Source organism: Vigna umbellata, chromosome 5 (genome assembly GCF_029865625.1).
Source record: "Vigna umbellata cultivar VRB3 chromosome 5, Vumbellata_1.0, whole genome shotgun sequence".
Classification (NCBI taxonomy): Eukaryota; Viridiplantae; Streptophyta; class Magnoliopsida; order Fabales; family Fabaceae; genus Vigna; species Vigna umbellata.
In genome coordinates, this window is record NC_142169.1 from 40,883,067 (window position 1) to 40,907,696 (window position 24,630).

Here is a 24,630-nt window from a genome sequence, read left to right on the forward strand (position 1 = left end):
CTGTATAAGCATTTTAATGTGCACATCTTCTCAACATCAATCAATCAATAAGCATCATCAAGCATTACTTATCAAACAATCACAGTTAATAGCAAACCATCATAACAAACCAGGTTTCCAATAGAGTACATCAAACCCTAATCTAAAACAAAAAATAAATAAGTTTAGAAAACTTAAACCAACAAAAGCATAAGTCCTGCTCTAGTTATGATAGCATTCATCAGTAAATGCTATCTCAACTCCTCCTCAATCTGAGCTTTCCTCTGTATCCTCCTTCTTCTTGGATCTTATAGTCTTGATTCTTTTTGCCCGATGAGGAGGCCATCCCTGCATCAAACATAATTCACAAAACCAAAAGATACATTGTTAAGCATTAGTAAACCACAATGAAGAAATCAGCCCCTTCACTGATGCTCTCTCCCAACCCCAAACTTAGATGGAAAACTAGTGAGCAAGTGAGTGGAAGAGAAATTTTCTTAAGAGGGAAGAGGGAAAAGTTGTAGAGAACCTTTGAAAAGGTATGTAGGAGTGTGTGTGCAGAGAAGAGTCTGAAAAGAGAAGCCAAAACGCAGCTTAGGGTATAAAAGTACCCTAATGGGCTCGGGTCCCACTAAGGGGAACTAAAGCCCATCTGCGAGAGTACCGCTCAGCGGTAAGTTGCCGCTCAGCGGCACTTTCGTGATGTGCTCTTCTCCTTCTTTTCTTAGCCTACGTGCCTCCTAGACATGCCCCTCACTGGTTCCCTGCAATTCAATGTTTAAAATACTTATGCAAACCCTAACTAAAATAAAACAAACAAAAACAATCAATCAACTGGGTTGCCTCCCAGGTAGCGCTTGTTTAACGTCACGAGCCTGACCCAAAATCCACCAACACCCATCACTAGGTGTTTAAAACTTACCAACACCCATCAGTAGGTGCAAAATTTTCTCATCAACACCCATCAGTAGGTGTTACACACTTAGTATCCTTCAGTAGATACTTAACCACCTAGCATCCATCAGTAGATGCTATGTTCAGCAAAATATTCACAAAATCATGTTCAACAGATTAAAAATTACAAACCAAAATAAAATTAAAAGTTTTTTAAATCACTGGGTTGCCTCCCAGCAAGCGCTCTTTTAACGTCATTAGCTTGACCCAGTAAACCTCAAGTTCCTTCTTTATAGTTGATGTTGTCATCCCACCAACTCCTCAGTTGTTTCCTGTGAACTGTTTTGGTCCTTCTAGAATGTGGAGACTCTATCTCTATCATCTCCTTCTCTTTAAAGCCCTTCACAACCCACAACTTGTTCTTGATTCTTACAGGTGTGCCAAGTTGGAGTCTTCTTTTCTCCCAGTCACCAGGAATTTCTCCTCCTCTTCCAATCTTTTCTTCCTTGTGTACCTGAAACAACAAACAATGGTTACCTGCAACCTTGAGATTTTCATCTTTATGGCTAGTCATGGGTGCATCTTGAAATGCAACTTTATAACTAGCTTCATCCTCCTGTGCTTGCGTCTCATCTTTGAAGACCTCTACAACCACTCTCTCCTCTCTATCCTGGAGCACTACTATACCTTCATTTACATCAATGATAGCTCTGGCCATTTTCATAAACGGTCTTCCAAGTATGATAGGTATCTTCTCTGTCTCCATCTTCATCACCACAAAGTCTGCCAAGAACTGAAGTTTGCCAACACAAACTATAATGTCCTCTACAATCCCACATGGCTCCTTTGAAGATCCATCGGCCATTACTAGATTAACCTTTACAGGTTTCACATTAACATTGCCGATTTGCTCCAGTAAAGAGTAAGGTATCAAGTTAACACTTGAACCTAAATCAAGAAGAGCTTTCTTCACCCTTTTCTTCCCTATGGTACAACGGATAGAAAAATTGCCTGGGTCTGTTGCTTTAGGAGGGAATGACTCTTTCTTAACAGTTATACACTCCTTTGCCACATCATCTCTACGTCTTTTCTTTGTAGAGATTTCTTCATTAGATTTAGTGTAAACCGTAATCTGTTGCAGAATCTGTTCCCAAGGTGCATCATTATCCACCATTTTGAATAATTCTGTGAAGTCTAGTTGTTTCCCTTGATGGATTGGAAAAGGAAAAGTGCTGTTGCTCTCTATTTCTCTTCTCTCTTCTGTATCTAACTCAACTTTCTCATCATCAACACTCTCTACCACCTTGCACTCTTCTCTGGGGTTAACCTCAGTATTAGCCCCAAAATTTCTATTTGGCCTTTCTTCCACCTGTTTGGTGATCTGCCCCATCTGAATCTCCAAATTTTTGATAGCAGCTTCAGTGCTCTTTTGGGTAGACTCAGTTTTCTGTATGAAATTGTTGAGAGTTTCCTCCATCCTCATGGACCTTTCATTAAGCATAGATAACTGTTGCCATAAGGTGGGTTGCTGCTGCTGCTTATTATATTGACCAGCTTGCCCAGTTTGCCCTTGACCAATACTTGGGTGTGGTTTCCACCCCTGATTGTAGCTTCCTTGACGGTACTGATTGGTCATGTAGTTTACATCCTCTACGGCTTCAACTGGAAAGGCACATTGACCATTGATATGGTCGCCTCCACACAATTCGCACAACTGGGTTTGTACCTGTGCAGCAGTTTTCAACTCTTTGGGTAATTGAGCTAGAGTTTTGGTCAGAGTCTCCAGCTGTTGAGTGAGAATTTTGTTTTGAGCTAGCAGGGCATCATGTGTCTGTAATTGGAGGACTCCTTTTTGCATAGGAGCTCCTCTCTCACTGTGTAGCTCATTATCACTAGTAGCCATGTTTTCTATAATCTCTGTTGCTTCCTCTGGAGTTTTCCATTTAATATTGCCTCCTGCTGAGGTGTCCAACATCATCTTGGTTTGTGAACCAAGCCCTCCAAGGAAAGTTAAGACTACTTCCTGATCTTCAAAGCCATGCGTGGGTGTTTTTCTTAGCAAGCTTTTGTATCTGTCCCATGCATGCCCCAGTGATTCTTCCATACCCTGCTTAAATGAAGAAATCTCTTGCTTGCCTTTTGTCACCTTAGATTGTGGGAAGTACTTGTTTAAAAATTTTGTGACCACTGCTTCCCACTCTGTCAAACTTTCTTCTGGGAAAGAATTCAACCAAAGCTTAACATTGCCTCCCAATGGGAAAGGAAACAAGCTAAGTTTGATAGCTTCGTCTGGCACCCCATTAATTTTGACTGTGTTGCAAATCCCATTGAAGGTAGTGAGGTGCTCATATGGGCTTTCATGAGATAACCCATTAAATTGGTTGCTTTTCACCAGTTGAATCAGTGCTGGTTTGACCTCCATATTAGCTGCATTGACTCTAGGTCTAGCTATACTGTTAAAGTGCTGAGGTCCAACTATATTGGTGTAGTCAGCAAGAGTTCTTCTAACATTGTTGTTCTCCATATTTTCTGTGCTATGAACAGAACCTTGTGGTGGTGATTGTAAGAGAGTTTCTGGAGAAGGGAAAAGTTCTCTAGATGTTCGGATTCTTCTCCTCCGTCTACTCTCGTCTAGACCTTCAAGCAGAGGTTCTGTTGTTTTCTTGCTCCTTGTTCTAATTGCTTCCTGCATGCACAAGAAAACAAAACCCTAGAAAAGATTTGTTAGCACAAAAAGATATAGGAGAAGATATAGATTCAGAAGATAAAAGATTCAGAGGATAAAATAAAATAAAATAAAATAAAATCTAATCTAATCAAATCAAATCAAATCAAATCAAATCAAATCAAATAAGATAAAATCAAATAAAATAAAATAAAATAAAATATAATCAAATCAAATAAGATAAAATAAAATAAAATCAAATCAAATAAAATAAAATAAAATCAAATAAAATCAAATAAAATAAAACCAAATCAAATAAAAACCGAAAATAAAAACAGAAATTCAAAATTAAAGTCAAAGATAATCAATAATCACACAAATTAACTAGTTAAACCACGAGTCCCCGGCAACGGCGCCAAAAACATGATGGACAAATTTATGATCACCAAAATATGATGTCACAAACTTGTTTTACAATCGGCAAGTATGACCGAATCGTTCAAGTAATAAACTTGGTAAGACCAAGTATCGTTCTCCCAAAGGACTCACGGCTTAGTTTAGTTGTGTGGTTTCTTGATTAGCTAAGACTTAAAGACGAAATATTTGGATTTTATATGCAAAAGACGAAAATTAAAGATGTATGCATGAAGTTTTGATCAATGGCAAAAAGCAAAAGATAAACACTTTCAATGAAATTTATGTATGAATATGTTGTTGGAGGTCAATTTCATCTTATCCACTCTCATATATTTTAGGAATTCAACATTCAAATCATCATTGTTAATGCCACTCTCTAAAGTACCTTTCAAGAAGGCTTCTCCCTAATCACGAGTTCATACAATTCCTAGCATTCCTAATAATTAGTTCATCAAGTGTAGGAGCTTAACGACAACCAATATAATATTGGGAGAGATTCCCCGGATCTAGACTTCCCCGTACGTTCCCGTATCGACAAAATCAATAATCATGCATTGAATGAGTTAAACAAAGCAAGCATTAAGCAAAGAGGAAAAACCCTAACTAATGATGAAAGAAAGCATAAATCTTAGATTAAGATGCAAGCACAAATTCCATATATGAGAGCTTCAAAAGATTACATTGATTCCCCAACAAACATACAAGGTTTAGTTCACCATATTCATGGTGAACCTAGATGAACAATAATGAAAGAATGAAGGATAAAACCCTAGAAAGGTGAAGAGGTAGCCTGAGCATCCAAGATCCTCCTTCAAAGGGGTGGAAGAGAGAGTGTTTGCTTCGTCTTTGCCAAAGATACCAAACCCTAAGACATCTAGGTCTTTAAATAGGACATAAAAATAATAGAAAACGGGTCCAGGCCCAAACAGATCATAAAATCGCAGAAAACTGGCCCAAAACTTGTATGGTTGACTTTTTTCGTATTCTGGTTGACTGGTTGACTTTTCTGGTTGACTGGTTGACTTTTCTGGTTGACTGGTTGACTTTTCTGGTTTCTGGTTGACTTTTCAGCACTCCAATCATTGGGTACTTCAATTCTTCTTTCAAATCATTCAATTAGCCTACAAAATCAAGGGAATCTTGCAAAAAACCATTAAATTCACTTTCAACTCTCTTGTTCACAAAACTAAAGCAAAAATATGAGTTCAAGCTAGTTTGTAAGTCTTAAAGGTTGCTTTTGGTATCAATTTTAAGCATAAAAAGAATGGTTTTTCAACCGTTATCACCTCCCAATGAAAAAGGAAACAAACTAAGCTTGATTGCTTTATCTAGCACCCCATTAATCTTCACATTGTTGCAAATTTCATTGAAGGTGGTGAGATGTTCATATGGACTTTCATGTGATAGCCCATTAAATTGGTTGCTCTTGACCAACTGTATCAGCGCCGGTTTCACTTCCATGTTTGCAGCATAGTGGTGTAATCTGCAAGAGTGCGTCTACCATTATTGTCCTCTGCCATATTTTCAGTGCTTTGGTTAGACCTTTGTGGTGAAGGTTGTAAAAGTGTTTCTAGAGGAGGGAATAGTTCTCTAGATGTACGCATTCTTCTCCTTCGTCTACTCTCGTCCAAGCCTTTAGGAAGAGGTTCTGAATTTTTCTTGCTTCTCGTTCGAATTGCTTCCTGCATACTCAAGAAGACAAGTTCCTAGAAACAATTGTTAGCACAAAAAGATAGAAAAGATAAATAAAAAGATATAAGATAGAAAGATAGAAAGATAAAAACAAAAACAAAAAGATAAGCTTACAGATAAAAAGATAAATTAAAAATATAAAAAATACAAAAAAAGTCAAAGTTAATCAGTAATCACACAAATAGACAAGTTAAACCACGAGTCCCTGGCAACGGCTCCAAAAACTTGTTTAACCCTCGGCAAGTGTAACCGAATCGTATCAAGTAATAAAACTGGTAAGACCAAGTATCGTTCGAACAAAGGACTCATGGCCTAGACAGTTATGTGATTTGTTGATTATCTAAGACTTGTGACCAATTTTTTGTAGGTTTAAATGCAAAATACTGAAAAGTAAATATGAATGCATGTATTGATCAATGGCCAAGAAGAAACAAAACACGTGGTTTGAAATATATGAATGATTATGTTATTGGGTTTTATCAATTTCATCCTATCCACTCTCATGTATTCAAGAATTCATCTTTCTTCATTATGTTAATGTCACTTTCTAAATTACCTTAAACCTGATGTCTCGGCGAAGAAAGCCTAATCATAATCACTAGTTTACAATGTCTTGTCTCCCTAGCAATTACTCATGCATTATAAAGCACAGAAGCTTAAAGGCAACCAACCATCATACTCCTATGTCTAGGTTTATACTACTATTGGGAGAGATTCCCCAGATCTAGATTTCCCCGTATGTGTCCATATCGACAAAATCAATAATCAGTAATGAAAATTAAAACCCTAGAAAGGTGACAAAGGAGCTGTAGCATCCAAAATCCTCCTCCAAGTGGTGAAAGAGTGTGTTTCTGCTTCGTTCCAGCCATAGATACTAACTCTAGGAAGACTAAAACCTTATATAGACTTCTAAATATTACAAAAAATTAAGCCCAAGCCCAAAAGAATGACGCTCAGCGGTAAATACCGCTCAACGGGAAGTGCGTGACTTCTATTCTGCCCCTCAGCTGTAGTTTTGCCCCCTCAACGGTGTCTGCGGGTCTTCAAAGTGCCGCTCAGCTGTAAATGGCGTTGAGCGGTACTTGCGGCTTCTTCCTTTTATGCACTTTTTCTTCCTTTTCTGAATCCAACTCCTAGCTCCTTCACTTCTTTCACTCAATTCATCTTAAAACCTGCAAAAATAAAGAAATCAAGCATAAAACCTGTCCAACTCTCTTATTTCCAAAACTTCAACAAAAACATGATTCCAAGCTATTTTCTACGTCATAAAGGTTGTCTTTAAGGTCAAATTTGAGTATAAAAATAACAGTTTTTCAACTGTTATCATTCACCATAGACATGGTGAAACTAGATGAAAAATAATGAACGAATGAAAGATAGAACCCTAAAAGTTGAAGATCGAAGCTTGAGCATCCAAAATCCACCTCCAACGGGTGAAAAGGGTGGAGTTTCGCCTCTTTTTGTCCACAAATACCAACCCTAGGTCGACTAAACCCTTATATAGTTTATTAAAAATTATAGAAAATAGGCCCAAGCCCAATTAAATGGCGCACAACGACACTTTTGCCGCTCAACGGTAAGTGCAGTTCTTCTAAATGGCGTTCAGCTGCAGTTTTGGCCCTCAACGGTGACTGCGGTGCTTCTAAAAATAACGGTTTTTCAACCGTTATCACAACTCCAAACTTAGAAATTTGCTTGTCCTCAAGCAAAAGAGATGTAACTCAGTCTTCCACCAATCCATACAATGGTTCACCACATTCAAAAACTCTTTCTTTCAAGACAAGTAATTACTCAAATCAGCTCATCAAAAAGAATTAAGTCAAAATGTACAAATGCTTTAATTCAATCAAACTCATTGTGGTGTTCACATAGTCACACAGTATCCAACAAATTCTATTCTAATGAATGATCAATTAACTAAGCATAGATGTAATCATGTGCTCATGGAATTATTTCTCACTAGATAAAGTGTCTCACTCAATCACACAAGTGTATATAGAGGTCACTCATTCACTCTACTATCACAATGTCACATGAATCAACTTTGCCTTTCATTTAGCCACAATTAAACACACTCACAAACAAGCATCATCACAAGGACTTTTCTATGGTTTATAATGTGGCTGGGCTAAGAAGAAAATTGGTTTTTCTGGATCACAAAATCCTTGAGTTAAGAGAATCATCATTTAAACATAACCATTCTTACTTCTTCCCAACTTTCTTTTGCATTGAGCTTTTCTTTCTCTTTCTTTTCTTTCCTTTTTATTTTGATTTTCACGTGCTTAGCTCAATGCTTTTTATACTCCCTTTTTAGACTTCCCAACAACCCCAAACTTGAACATTTATCAATACCACAAGATATTTTCAACTCAACTCAAGGTAAAGATTTTCAAAAAGGGTTTTCTATCATGTTCAAAGCTAAGGGTTCAAAGGATAGAACACATTGTGCTCTCTTTTATTGGGCTAAAATCATGCATTTGGATAATACAGGGTTACCAACAAATGGCCTTGATCATATGACACATACACACAAGTGATTCAATCATAGAAACCTGGGCAAACTCATTCATGCTTTCAATGTAATAGTATTCAATCACAAAAACTCTAGAGTTCAAAACCTCACATATAAGCTCATTGAACGTTCCACATATACATCTGATGACAAATTTATGAACACCGAAAAACGGCGCCACAAATTTGTTTAACAATCGGCAAGTGTGACCGAATCATATCAAGTAATAAACTCGGTAAGACCAAGTATCGTTCTCCCAAAGGACTCACGGCCTAGTTTAGCTATATGATTTGTTGATTATTTAAGACTTAAGAACAAATTGATTGTAGGTCTAAATGCAACAGACAGTAATTAAATATGTATGCATGAATTTGATCAATGGAAAAAAACAGAATACAAACACTTCAATGAATTTGATGGATGAGTATGTTGTTGGGGTTATCAATTTCATCTTATCCACTCTCATATACTTTTAGGAATTCATCATTCTTATCATCAATGCTAATGCCACTCTCTAAATCACCTTACAAGAAGGCCTATCCTTAATTACGAGTTCATACAATTCCTAGCATTCCTAGTAATTAGTTCTTAAAGTGCAGGAGCTTAAAGGTAACCAATATGCTATTGGGAGAAATTCCCTGGATCTAGACTTCCCCGTACGTTCCTGATAACAGTTGAAAAACTGTTATTTTCATGCTTGAAATTGATACTAAAAGCAACCTTTAACACTTAGAAACTAGCTTGAAATCATGCTTTTATTCATATTTTCAGAAATAAGAGAGCTGGACAGGTTTATGCTTGATTTCAGTGTTTTTGTGCAGGTTTTAAGGTGAATTTGGTGAAAGAAGTGAAGAAGGAGAGGGATGAAATCAGAAAAGACATCAAAAAGTGCAAAAGGAGAAGCCGCAACTACCGCTCAGCGGCAGTTTACCGCTGAGCGGCACTCAGAACCTCACGGGGGATCCTCTAAGGGGCAAAATGGCCGCTGACGGGAAGAAACCAACTCACGCACTTACCGCTGAGCGGCACACTTATGGGCTTGGGCCTAAATTTTCTGTAATTTTAGAATAGTATATAAGCTTTAGGACGTCCTAGGGTTTGTATCTTTGGCAGAAACGAAGCAAACACTCTCTCTTCCACCCCTTTGAAGAAGGATCTTGGATGCTCAGGCTACCTCTTCACCTTTCTAGGGTTTTATCTTTCATTCTTTCATTATTAGTCATCTAGTTTCACCATGAATATGGTGAACTAAACCTTGTATTGTTGTTGGGGAATCAATGTAGTCTTGTGAAACTCTCATATATGGAATTTGTTTTTACATCTTATATTTAAGACCTATGCTTTCTTTCATCATTAGTTAGGGTTTTTCCTCTTTGCTCAATGCTTGCTTTGTTTAACTCATTCAATGCATGATTATTGATTTTGTCGATACGGGAACGTACGGGGAAGTCTAGATCTAGGGGAATTTCTCCCAACAGTATATTGGTTGCCGTTAAGCTCCTGCACTAAAAGAACTAATTATTAGGAATGCTAGGAATCATATGAACTCGTAATTAGGGATAGGCCTTCTTGCAAGGTAATTTAGAGAGTGGCATTAACATTGATGAAAAGAATGTTGAATTCCTAAAGTATATGAGAGTGGATAAGATGAAATTGATAACCCCAACAACATACTCATCCATATATTCCATTGAAGTGTTTGTATTTTGTTTTAGCCATTGATCACATTCATGCATACATGTTTATTTTCTGTTTTGCATATTAAACTTCACTTATTTCGTTCTTAAGTCTTAAATAATCAACAAATCACATAAGTAAACTAGGCCGTGAGTCCTTTGGGAGAACGGTACTTGGTCTTACCGAGTTTATTACTTGATACGATTCGGTCACACTTGCCGATTGTTCAACAAGTTTGTGGCGCCGTATTTCGGTGTTCATAAATTTGTCATCAAGTTTTTGGCGCCGTTGTTGGAGACTCGTGGTTTAACTGGTTAATTTGTGTGATTATTGATTATCTTTGACTTTAATTTTGAATTTCTATTTTTATTTTTCTGTTTTTATTTTTTTCTGTTTTTGTTTTATTTTATTTTATTTTATTTTATTTTATTTTATTTATTTTATTTTATTTTATTTTATTTTATTTTATTCTCTGAATCTTATATCTTCTCCTATATCTTTTTGTGGTAACCAAATATTCTAGGGTTTTGTGTTCTTGTGTATGCAGGAGACAATTCGAACTAGGAGCAAGATAACTGCAGAACCTCTTCTTGAAGGTTTAGACGAGAGTAGACGGAGGAGAAGAATCCGAACATCAGTTCCCGTATCGACAAAATCAATAATCATGGCAATGAATGAGTTAAACAAAGCAAGCAATAAGCAAAGAGGAAAAACCCTAAGTAAAGATGAAAGAAAGCATATATCTTAATATAAGACATTAAAACAAATTCCACATATGAGAGTTTCACAAGACTACATTGATTCCCCAACAACAATACAAGGTTTAGTTCACCATATTCATGGTGAAACTAGATGAACAATAATGAAAGAATGAAAGATAGAACCCTAGAAAGAGGAGGAGGTAGCCTGAGCATCCAAGATCTTCCTTCAAGGGGTTGAAAAGAGAGTGTTTGCTTCGTCTCTGCCAAAGATACAAACCCTAGGACGTCCTAAAGCTTATATACTATTCTAAAATTACAGAAAATTAGGCCCAAGCTTAAAATAGTGCGTGAGTTGTTTTTCTCCCCTCAGCGACCTTTTCACCCCTCAGCGGAGCCAACGTGACTGCCTGAGCGGCAGTTGCGGGTACTCCTTTTGCATTATTTTATGTCTTTTCTAATTCCATCTCTATCCTTCTTCACTTCTTTCACCAAATTCACCTTAAACCTGCATAAAAACACTAAAATCAAGCCTAAACCTGTCCAGCTCTCTTATTTCTGAAAATATAACCAAAAGCATGATTTCAAGCTAGTTTCTGAGTGTTAAAGGTTGCTTTTAGTATCAATTTTAAACATGAAAATAACAGTTTTTCAACTGTTATCACAACCCCAAACTTAGAACTTTGCTTGTCCTCAAGCAAACAAGATCTAACTCAATCTTCTACCAATCCTTATAATGGTTCACTCATTCAAAAATCCTCTTTTCAAGGTAAGTAAAACTTCAATCAAACTCATGACAAAGATTTCAATGAAGACGTGCACATGCTTTGGTGTTCACAAAGTCACTTAATATCCAACAAATGCTATTTTTCATGAATGATCAATCAACTAAACATGGATGTTCATGTGCTCAATGCATATTTCCTCACTAGGTAAAGTGTTTCACTCAAACACAAGTGTATAAGAGGTAATCACTCATTCACTCTACTATCACAATGTCACATGAATCGTCTTTGCCTTTCATTTAACCACAATCAAATAAATTCACAAGCATGCATCATCACAAGGACTTTTTCAATGGCTTATAATGTGGCTGGGTTAACAAGAAAATTGGTTTTTCTGGATCACAAAACCCTTGAGTTAAGAGAATCATATCAACACAATCATTCTTATTTATTCCCAACTTTCTTTTGCATTGAGCTTTGCTTTTTCTTTTCTTTTCTTTTCTTTTCCTTTTTCTTTTCACATTCTTAGTTCTTAGCTCTTAGCTCTTAGCTCAATGCTTTCAATTTCCCTTTCTATTTTCCAACAACCCCAAACTTGAACATTTGTCAATACCACAAAATATTTTCTACTTAACTCAAGGTAAAGCTTTTCACAAGGGGTTTTCAAATTATGTTCAAGGCTACGGGTTCAAATGATAGAACACATAGTGCTCTCTTTTAGTGGGCTAAATTTATGAATTTGGCTAATAAAAGGGTTACCAACAAATGGCCTTGATCATATGATGCAAACAAGCAAGTAATTCAATCATAGAAAACCTAGGCAAAGTCATTCATGCTTTCACAGTAATAGTATTCAACAATAACAACTCTGGAGCTCAAAACCTCACATATAAGCTCATTCACATTCCACATATAACATCCTGCTTAGAATCATAATCACAATCACAATATCTTGCATTTGTTCACAATGCTTGTGAGCCACCTGTATAAGCATATAATGTGCACATTCTTAACATCAATCAATATCAAAGCATCATCAGGCATTACATATCAAACAACAATCATAAGCAAACCATCATAACAGACAAAGTTTTTAATTGAGTACATCAAACCCTATTCTAAAAACATAAGTAAGTTCACAACACTGGGTTGCCTCCTAGTAAGCGCTTGTTTAACGTCACGAGCCTGACCCAGAATTTCAAGGATCAACCAACTGCATCATTGTGGACAAGTGTTGCACTTCTCCCCCCAAATAAGGCTTGAGACGTTGACCATTCACCACCCAGCTTTTCTGTGGATCATCAGCAGCTGGATTAAATATTTCAATTGCTCCATGTGGATGCACTCCTTTTACTACAAATGGTCCTGACCATTTTGTCTTCAATTTCCCAGGGAATATCTTCAATCTTGAATTGAATAATAGTACCTGTTGTCCTGGATTAAAAACTTTATTTACCAACTTCCTGTCATGATAGAATTTGGTTTTATCTTTATAAGCCTTGGATGAATCGTATGCATGTAATCGCATTTCTTCAAGCTCCAGAATCTGCCTTCTACGTGTGCCTTGAGTTTCATAAGGATCAAAATTCAAGAATTTCAAAGCCCACAATGCTTTATGCTCCATTCTACTGGCAAATGACATGCTTTCCCATAGACTAATTGAAACGGTGATAGTCCCATAGACGTCTTCATTGTCGTCCTATAAGCCCAAAGAGCATCATCCAGCTTTATTGACCAATCCTTTCTTGATGAAGTCACTGTTTGTTACAGGATCCTTTTTATTTCTCTGTTAGATACTTCAGCTTGTCCATTGGTTTGTGGATGATAAGGTGCAGCTACCTTATGTTTCACTCCATAATGTTTGAGTACTTTTTCTAGCTGATAATTGCAAAAATGAGATCCTCCATCACTAATCAACACTCTTGGAGTGCCAAAACGTGAAAATATATGCTTCTTCAAAAATTTAATTACTGTGCTAGCATCATTTTTAGGACAAGCTAATGCTTCCACCCATTTACTCACATAATCCACTGCTACCAAAATATATTCATTGTTGAAAGATGGAGGAAAGGGTCCCACAAAGTCAATACCCCAACAATAAAAAACCTCAACCTCTAAAATGCCTTGTAATGGCATCTCATGACGTTTAGTGATCATCCCTGCTCTTTGACACTTATCACAATTTCTAGCATGATTATGAGCATCTTTAAATAAAGTTGGCCAATAAAACCATGATTGAAGAACTTTTGTTGTTGTTCTTTCTCCATTAAAATGTCCTCCATAAGGTGAATCATGACAATGCCAGAGAATTCCTTCTGCTTCTTCATTTGTCACACATCTCCTCAGAAGATTATCTGCTCCAATCTTGAACAAATAAGGATCACCCAGACAAACTGCTTGGCATCATGCAAAAATTTCTTTCTTTGTTGCCAAGTTAAATCTTCTGGCATGACCCTTGCAGCTTTGAAATTAGCCATATCAGCAAAACATGGCCTCTGCTGAATATACATGAGTGCTTCATTTGAAAAAGATTCCCAGATCTCTGATTCCTTGCTAGTGACCTCCTTGTTGACTAATCGTGACAAATGATCAGCAATCAAGTTCTCACTTTCTTTCTTATCACGGATTTCCACATCAAATTCTTGCAAGAGTAGTACCCATCTAATCAGACGTGGCTTAGAATCTGGCTTTGTCAACAAATATTTGATAGTTGCATGATCTGTATAGATAATCACCTTAGACCCAATAAGATAAGGTCTAAATTTTTCTAGAGCATACACTATAGCTAGAAATTCTTCTCTGTGGTAGCATAATTCAACTGAGCATCATTCAGAACTTTGCTGGCATAATAAATTGGATGAAAATTTTTTTCTTTTCGCAGGCCAAGAACAACTCCTATTGCATAATCACTTGCATCACACATTAATTCAAAATTTCTATTCCAATCTGGGACTACAATTACTGGAGCTAACACTAATTTGCTCTTCAATATGTCGAAAGCTTTCAAACATTCTTCATTCATCACAAAAGGAGCGTCCTTCATCAAAAGATTACTCAATGGTTTAGCAATTTTTGAGAAATCTTTAATGAATCTTCTATAAAACCCAGCATGACCGAGAAAACTCCTAATCCCCCTTACATTTGTTGGTGGAGGCAGTTTCTCAATGACTTCTACTTTAGCTTTATCTACCTCAATTCCTTTAGCAGAAATTTTATGTCCCAGCACAATTCCTTCAGTTACCATGAAATGACATTTCTCCCAATTAAGAACAAGATTTGTCTGAACACATCTTTTAAGAACAGTGTTCAAATTAGCCAAACACCTTTGGAAAGAATTTCCAAAAACTGAAAAATCATCCATGAACACTTCAATGCATTTTTCTAAGAGATCTACAAAAATTGACTGCATACACCTTTGAAATGTAGTTGGAACATTACATAATCCAAACGACATCTTTCTATAAGCAAAGATACCAAAAGGACAAGTAAAGGCCGTCTTCTCTTGGTCTTTTGGATCTACCACAATTTGATTGTATCCAGAATATCCATCTAGAAAACAATAGAAAGCTTGACCTGATAATCTTTCTAACATCTGGTCCATGAAAGGAAGAGGAAAATGATCCTTCCTAGTGGCTTTATTTAGCTTCCTGTAATCAATGCACATACGCCATCCAGTAACTGTCCGAGTAGGAATAAGTTCATTCTTATCATTATGAATTACTGTCATCCCACCTTTCTTTGGAACCACCTGTACTGGACTCACCCATTCACTATCAGAGATTGGATAGATGATACCAGCTTCTAACAGTTTCAATACTTCTTTTCTAACCACCTCCTTCATTACAGGATTTAACCTTCTCTGTGGTTGAGCACTCGGTTTATAATCCTCTTCCATAAAGATCTTATGCATACAATAAGTTGGGCTAAAACCTTTAAGATCTGAGATTGACCACCCAATTGCTTCTTTGTTAGCTTTCAGAATTTCTATCAGCTGTTCTTCTTCTTGTAGAGATAAAGAGTTACTGATGATGACTGGCTTTGTTCCATCTTCTTCTAGAAAAACATACTTCAGATGTGCTGGTAATCTTTTTAATTCTAGCGTCTTTGCTTTGACTTCTTCTTCCTTATCAATTATTCGAAGATTGGATCTTCCACTGGACTCTTTTTCAATGTTTCCAAGTCCATCAAACATTCATCAATTAATTTCTCTTCTTCTTCATCTAAATCTTCACAAGCATCAATAAGAGTTTTCTCTAGTGGAGAAACATACCGCACCATCCTTTCTTGCACCATACAAACTTCATCAAGTTCATCAAATTGAAAACATGCTTTATCATCATTTGGATATGTCATGGCCTTGGATACGTCAAAAGTGACTTCTTCATCATCAACTCTCAATTTAAGATTAGCATTCTCTACATCAATTAAAACTCTAGCTGTCTGATGGACAAATTTATGAACACCAAAATATGATGTCACAAACTTGTTTTTCAATCGGCAAGTGTGACCGAATCGTTCAAGTAATAAACTTGGTAAGACCAAGTATCGTTCTTCCCAAAGGACTCACGGCCTAGTTTAGTTGTGTGGTTTCTTGATTAGCTAAGACTTAAAGACGAAATATTTGGATTTTATATGCAATAGACGAAAATTAAATATGTATGCATGAAGTTTTTATCAATGGCAAAAAGCAAAAGATAAACACTTTCAATGAAATTTATGTATGAATATGTTGTTGGGGGTCAATTTCATCTTATCCACTCTCATATATTTTAGGAATTCAACATTCAAATCATCATTGTTAATGCCACTCTCTAAAGTACCTTTCAAGAAGACTTCTCCCTAATCACGAGTTCATACAATTCCTAGCATTCCTAATGATCAGTTCATAAGTGCAGGAGCTTAACGACAACCAATATAATATTGGGAGAAATTCCCCGGATTTAGACTTCCCCGTACGCGCCCATATCGACAAAACCAATAATCATGCATCGAATGAGTTAAACAATTCAAGCATTAAGCAAAGAGGAAAAACCATAACTAATGATGAAAGAAAGCATAAGTCTTAATTAAAAGATGTAAAAACAGATTCCATATATGAGAGCTCCAAAAGATTACATTGATTCCCCAACAAACATACAGAGTTTAGTTCCCCATATTCATGGTGAACCTAGATGAATTACAATGAAAGAATGAAAGATAAAACCCTAAAAAGGTGAAGAGGAAGCCTCAGCATCCAAGATCCTCCTTCAAAGGGGTGGAAGAGAGAGTGTTTGCTTCGTTCCAGCCAAAGATACAAACCCTAGGAAACCCTAAAGCTTATATATTATTCGTAAATTACAGAAAATTAGGTCCAAGCCCATTAAAGTGCCGCTCAGCGGTAAAATACCGCTCAGCGGTAAGTGCGTGTCACGTTTCTTCCCCTCAGCGGCCATTTTGCCCCTCAGCGGTCCTCCCGTGAGCTCCTGAGTGCCGCTCAGCGGTAAACTGCCGCTGAACGGTGACTTCGGCTTCTCCTTTAGCACTTTTTGATGTCTTTTCTGATTCCATATCTCTCCTTCTTCACTTCTTTCACCAAATTCACCTTAAAACCTGCACAAAAGCACTGAAATCAAGCATAAACCTGTCCAGCTCTCTTATTTCTGAAAATATGAAGAAAAGCATGATTTCAAGCTAGTTTCTAAGTATAAAGGTTGCTTTTAGTATCAATTTTAAGCATGAAAATAACAGTTTTTCAACTGTTATCACAACCCCAAACTTAAAACTTTGCTTGTCCTCAAGCAAACAAGATGTAACTCCATCTTCAACCAATTCATATGATGGTTCACTTCATTCAAAAATCTTCTTTTCAAAATAAGTAAAAACATCAATCAAACTTATGATCAAGATTTCAATTAGGATGTGCACATGCTTTAGTGTTTCACAAAATCAGTTAATACCCAACAAATGCTCTTTTTCATGAATGACCAATCAATTAAGCATGGATGTTCATGTGCTAATGGAATATTTCCTCACTAGGTAAAGTATTTCACTCAACACACAAGTGTATAAAAGGTAATCACTCATTCACTCTACTATCACAATGTCACCTGAATCAACTTTGCCTTTCATTTTAACACAATCAAAAACATTCACAAGCATGCATCATCACAAGGACTTTTCAATGGCTTATAACGTGGCTGGGCTAACAAGAAAATTGGTTTTTCTGGATCACAAAATCCTTGAGTTAAGAGAATCATAACAACACAATCATCTTATTCATTCCCAACTTTCTTTTGCCTTTGCATTGAGCTTTGCCTCTTTTTCTTTTCTTTTATTTTTCTTTGCATATTCTTACTTTTTAGCTCTTAGCTCAATGCTTTTCCTTTTTCATGTTTTCCCAACAACCCCAAACTTGAACATTTAACAATATCACACAAGATCTTCTACTTAACTCAAGGTAAAGATTTTCAATCAAGGGTTTCAGTGTATGTTCAAGGCTAAGGGTTCAAAGGATAGAACACAAAGTGTTCTGTTTTAGTGGCTAACTTTATGAATTTGGCCAATAAAAAAAAGGTTTCCAACAAACGGCCTTGATCATATGATGCAAAACAAACAATTGATTCAATCATAGAAAAACCTGGGCAAAATCATTCATGCTTTCAAAGTAATAGCATTCAACAATAACAACTCTGGAGCTCAAAACCTCACATATAAGCTCATTCACATTTGACATACACATCCTGCTTAATTTCACAATCACAATCATGATATCCTGCATTTGTTCACGAAGCTTGTGAATCACCTGTATAAGCATTTTAATGTGCACATCATCTCAACATCAATTAATCATAAGCATCATTCAGCATTACTTATCACACAACTACAGTTAAGAGCAAACCATCATAACAAAATAGGTGTTCAATAGAGTACATCAAACCCTAAACTAAAAACAAAAACAAATAAGTTCAGAAGACTTAAACCACAAAAGCATAATCATATGATAGCATTTATCAGTAAATGCTATCTCAACTCCTCATCAGTCTGAGCTATCCTCTGTATCTTCCTCTTCCTCCTCGTCTTCTTCATCTTCAAATGCATCATCCTCATCAGCTTCATCTTCTTCCATCTCTCTAGCTGAAGCTTCAGCTGCTCCAGCTCCTTCTCCATGCACTGGTTCCTCTGGCCAAGCTACCACATTATGAAATTCATCCATAGTCCACCTGTGGGCTGGAGGTGTATCATACATCCCCACAATCATCTCAGTAGTGGCCACCTGCCCTCTGTGAATGGACTGCAACTGAGCACCTATAAGAGACATATACATGTCCCTCATCTGGAATGGTTCTGCTTCATGTGTCTCAGCAGATGTCTGGCTCTGTGCTGGCCCTCTCTCTCTACGAGCCCGGCGTGGTGGAACTGGCTGAGCTGCTTCCTCACCTCCACAGTACTGCCTGTAATAAGCCTTATCAATAGCTTTTCTTGGCCTCTCAAATGGTCGAGCAGAAGTGTCCACCCCAGCTATCTTGCAAAGATGCGTGATCAAAGAGGGATGTCCTAGTGGTGCTTTGTTGTTTGAGGTATTAGCACACACACTAATCTCATCAGCTATCACCTGCCCAATATTAACATTCAAGTTTCTGATAGCACAGTAGATGAAGAATGCCCTGCTGAGAGTAATATCTGACACATGTGAACATGGCTGAATGTTGGCATGAGAAAACGCCATCCAATACTTTGCAAGAGGAGTCAAATCCGTCCTCCTAATGTTAACCACTGAGCCAAATCGATTCCTTTGGAAGTGTCCTCCAGGTATACACAATACTCTCTCCACATCCTCATAATCAGCACCTTCCTCCATGCAAAGGGCAAACTGGCACTGCTCACCAGCCCATACAGTGTCCAGGAAGTTATTAATAGAATCAGGATCATACCTGATAGCATGGCCTCTGACATAGCCCAAATAATTCTCAGCTGGATAATCACCAATCTTCTTAGCATTGGTGTAAAATTCCTTTACCATAGCTATGTTGGCAGGTGCAGGATAAGTGGCTAGCTTTCCCCAGTCATTCCCTAACACTTGCTCTCCAAATTGAGGAGCAAAGTTAGGTATCATTCCAACCTTTCTCTCCATCAGAAGTCTCCTGTCCTGAACCACCCTAAAGTGCTTCTCATGTTTTCTAGAGAGGAACCTGCTAGAGTGGGGTTGCTCTGGTTCCTTTTCCTTTCTCTTGGTTGCCATGGTTTTCAATCTTTTTCCTGAAGAGGATGCCATTCCTACATTCAAACACAAATACAAAACCACAGAACATGATGTTAATCATTAGTAAAACACAGAACACAACTCCTTTCGAAGCTAAACCACCGTTGAGGGCCAGAATTTCCCCTCAGCGCCACCAGTGCCACACTCCAACACGCAAAAATTCAGAAAAACCAAATCTGGCAGAGTGCCGCTCAGCGGCAGTTTACCCCTCAGCGGTAACTCTGCAGATTTTTGAAAATCTTGTTTTAAAGCTGTCCTAACTCCACCCAAATGCAATTTTCAGTTTTCCAGTTCATAATCATGCAGTTTAATCGGTTCAAACATCAAATATATCATCAAATTATGCATAGAAATCAAAACCCCTAAATATTCATGCTTTGACAATCACATTCAAATTCAAGAACCCTAGAATGAACAAAATGCATTTTACTTACTTGGGTGGAGATACTAGATGCAATGAGAATGTTTCCACTCTAAGATACTCTCTTCCAACCCCAAACTTGAATGGAACACTAGTGAGCAAGTGAGTGGAAGAGAAATTTTCAAGAGGAAAGAATGAAAAGATGTAGAAAACCTTGGAAAAGGTATGTGGGAGTGTTTGTGCAGAGAAGAGCCTGGATAGAAAACCTAAAACGCAGCTTGGGGTATAAAAATACCCTAATGGGCTAGGGTCCCGCTAAGGGGAACTAAAGCCCATCTGCGAGAGTACCGCTCAGCGGTAAATTACCGCTCAGCGGCACTTTCGTGAAGTGCTCTTCTCCTTCTTTTCTTAACCTACGTGCCTCCCATACATGCCCCTCACTGGTTCCCTGCAAGTCAATGTTTAAAATGCTTATGCAAACCCTAACTAAAATAATCAAACAGAAATATTCAATCAACTGGGTTGCCTCCCAGGTAGCGCTTGTTTAACGTCACGAGCCTGACCCAAAATCCACCAACACCCATCAGTAGGTGCAAAATTTTCTTACCAACACCCATCAGTAGGTGTTACAAGCATAGTATCCTTCAGTAGATACTTAACCACCTAGCATCCTTCAGTAGATGCTATCTCCAACAAAATAATTACAAAAATAATGTTCACAAATTAAAAATTACAAAAAACCAAATCAAAAGTCTTTAAATCCACTGGGTTGCCTTCCAGCAAGCGCTCTTTTAATGTCATTAGCTTGACACAATAAAGTTCAAGTTCCATCTTCTTTATAGTTGATGTTGTCATTCCACCAACTCCTCAGCTGTTTCCTTTGAACTGTTTTGGTCCTTCTAGAATATGGAGACTCTATCTCTATCATCTCCTTCTCTTTAAAGCCCTTCACAACCCACAACTTGTTCTTGATTCTTACAGGTGTGCCAAGTTGGAGTTTTCTTTTCTCCTAGTCACTAGGAATTTCTTCTCCTCTTCCAATCTCTTCTTCCTTGGGTACCTGAAACAACAAACAATGGTTACCTGAAATCTTGAGATTTTCATCTTTACGGCTAGTCATGGGTGCATCTCGAAATGCAGCTTTATAACTAGCTTCTTCCTCCCTTGCTTGCGTCTCATCTTTGAAGACGTCTACCACCATTCTCTCCTCTGTGTCCTGGAGCACCACTATACCTTCATTTACATCAATAATAGCTCTGGCCGTTTTCATAAACGGTCTTCCAAGTATGATAGGTATCTTCTCTGTCTCCATCTTCATCACCACAAAGTCTGCCAAGAACTGAAGTTTGCCAACACAAACTATAATGTCCTCTACAATCCCACATGGCTCCTTTGAAGATCCATCGGCCATTACTATTTTAACCTTTGCAGGTTTCACTTTAACATTGCCGATTTGCTCCAGTAAAGAATAAGGTATCAAGTTAACACTTGAACCTAAATCAAGGAGAGCTTTCTTTACCTTTTTCTTCCCTATGGTACAAGGGATAGAAAAACTGCCTGGATATGATGCTTTAGGAGGGAATGACTCTTTCTTAACAGTTATACATTTCTTTGCTTCATCACCTCTACGTCTTTTCTTTGTAGAGATGTTCTCATCAGATTTTGTGTAAACTGTGATTTTCTGTAGAATCTGCTCCCAAGGTGCATCATTATCCAACATCTTGAATAATTCTGTGAAATCCAATTGTTTCTCTTGATTTATTGGAAAAGGAAAAGTATTTTTGCTCTCTATTTCTCTTCTTTCTTCTGTTTCTCCTTCTTCTAACTCAATTATCTCTTCATTCACACTCTTTACCACCTTGCACTCTTCTCTGGGGGTTAACCTCAGTATTAGCCCCAAAATTTCTATTTGGCCTTTCTTCCAATTGCTTGGTAATCTGACCCATTTGAATCTCCAAATTCTTTATAGCAGCTTCAGTGCTCTTTTGAGAAGATTCAGTTTTCTGTATGAATTGCTGAAGAGTTTCTTCCAACCTTGATGATTTTTCATTAAGCACAGATAACTGTTGCCAAAAGGTTGGTTGCTGCTGCTGCTTATTATATTGACTAGCTTGCCCAGTTTGTCCTTGACCAATGCTTGGGTGTGGTTTCCACCCTTGATTGTAATTCCCTTGACGGTATGGAAATTGATTGGCCATGAAATTAACGTCCTCTATAGCTTCAACTGGAAAGGCACATTGACCATTGATATGGTCACCTCCACATAATTCGCACAATTGGGTTTGTACCTGTGCAGCAGTTTTCAACTCTTTAGGTAATTGTGCAAGAGTTTTCGTTAGAGTTTCCAACTGTTGAGTTAGAATTTTATTTTGAGCTAGCAAGGCATCATGTGTCTGTAATTGGAGAACCCCTTTTTGTTGCATAGGAGCTCCTCTCTCACTGTGCAGCTCATTATCACTAGTAGCCATGTTTTCTATAATTTCTGTGGCTTCCTCTGGAGTTTTCCATTTAATATTGCCTCCTGCTGAGGCGTCCAGCATCATCTTGGTTTGTGAACCAAGCCCTCCAAGGAAAGTTAAGACTACTTCCTGTTCTTCAAAGCCATGCGTGGGTGTTTTTCTTAGTAGACTTTTGTATCTATCCCATGCATGCCCCAATGATTCTTCCATGCCCTGCTTAAATGAAGATATCTCTTGCTTGCCTTTTGTCACCTTTGATTATGGAAAGTACTTGTTTAAAAACTTTGTTACCACTGCTTCCCAATCTGTGAAGCTTCCTTCTGGGAAAGAATTTAACCAAAGTTTAGCATTGCCTCCCAATGAGAAAGGAAACAAACTAAGTTTGATCGCTTCATCTGGCACCCCATTAATTTTGACTGTGTTGCAAATTTCATTGAATGTAGTAAGGTGCTCATATGGGCTTTCATGAGATAACCCATTAAATTGATTGCTTTTCACCAGTTGGATTAGTGCTGGTTTGACCTCCATATTGGCTGCATTGACTCTAGGTCTAGCTATGTTGTTAAAGTGCTGAGGTCCAGCTATATTGGTGTAATCAGCAAGAGTTCTTCTAACATTGTTATTCTCCATATTTTCTGTGCTATTGTCAGAACCTTATGGTGATGGTTGTAACAGAGTTTCCGGAGGAGGAAAAAGTTCTCTAGATGTTCGGATTCTTCTCCTCCGTCTACTGTCTTCTAATCCTTCAAGCAGAGGTTCTGTTGTTTTCTTGCTCCTAGTTCGAATTGCCTCCTGCATACACAAGAACACAAAACCCTAGAAAAGATTTGGTTAGCACAAAAAGATATAGGAGAAGATAAAAACAGAAAACAAAAAATTAAATAAAATAACATAAAATAAAATAAAAACCGAAAAAATTAAAAACAGAAAATAAAAACAGAAATTCAAAATTAAAGTCAAAGATAATCAATAATAACACAAATTAACCAGTTAAACCACGAGTCCCCGGCAACGGCGCCAAAAACTTGATGGACAAATTTTATGAACACCAAAATATGATGTCACAAACTTGTTTTTCAATCGGCAAGTGTGACCGAATCGTTCAAGTAATAAACTTGGTAAGACCAAGTATCGTTCTTCCCAAAGGACTCACGGCCTAGTTTAGTTGTGTGGTTTCTTGATTAGCTAAGACTTAAAGACGAAATATTTGGATTTTATATGCAAAAGACGAAAATTAAATATGTATGCATGAAGTTTTGATCAATGGCAAAAAGCAAAAGATAAACACTTTCAATGAAATTTATGTATGAATATGTTGTTGGGGGTCAATTTCATCTTATCCACTCTCATATATTTTAGGAATTCAACATTCAAATCATCATTGTTAATGCCACTCTCTAAAGTACCTTTCAAGAAGGCTTCTCCCTAATCATGAGTTCATACAATTCCTAGCATTCCTAATGATCAGTTCATAAGTGCAGGAGCTTAACGACAACCAATATAATATTGGGAGAAATTCCCCGGATCTAGACTTCCCCGTACGCGCCCGTATCGACAAAACCAATAATCATGCATCGAATGAGTTAAACAATGCAAGCATTAAGCAAAGAGGAAAAACCCTAACTAATGATGAAAGAAAGCATAAGTCTTAATTAAAAGATGTAAAAACAGATTCCATATATGAGAGCTTCAAAAGATTACATTGATTCCCCAACAAACATACAGAGTTTAGTTCACCATATTCATGGTGAACCTAGATGAATTACAATGAAAGAATGAAAGATAAAACCCTAAAAAGGTGAAGAGGAAGCCTCAGCATCCAAGATCCTCCTTCAAAGGGGTGGAAGAGAGAGTGTTTGCTTCGTTCCAGCCAAAGATACAAACCCTAGGAAACCCTAAAGCTTATATATTATTCGTAAATTACAGAAAATTAAGTCCAAGCCCATTAAAGTGTCGCTCAGCGGTAAAATACCGCTCAGCTGTAAGTGCGTGTCACGTTTCTTCCCCTCAGCGGTCCTCTCGTGAGCTCCTGAGTGCCGCTCAGCGGTAAACTGCCGCTGAGCGGTGACTTCAGCTTCTCCTTTTGCACTTTTTGATGTCTTTTCTGATTCCATATCTCTCCTTCTTCACTTCTTTCACCAAATTCACCTTAAAACCTGCACAAAAACACTGAAATCAAGCATAAACCTGTCCAACTCTCTTATTTCTTAAAATATGAAGAAAAGCATGATTTCAAGCTAGTTTCTAAGTATAAAGGTTGCTTTTAGTATCAATTTTAAGCATGAAAATAACAGTTTTTCAACTGTTATCAC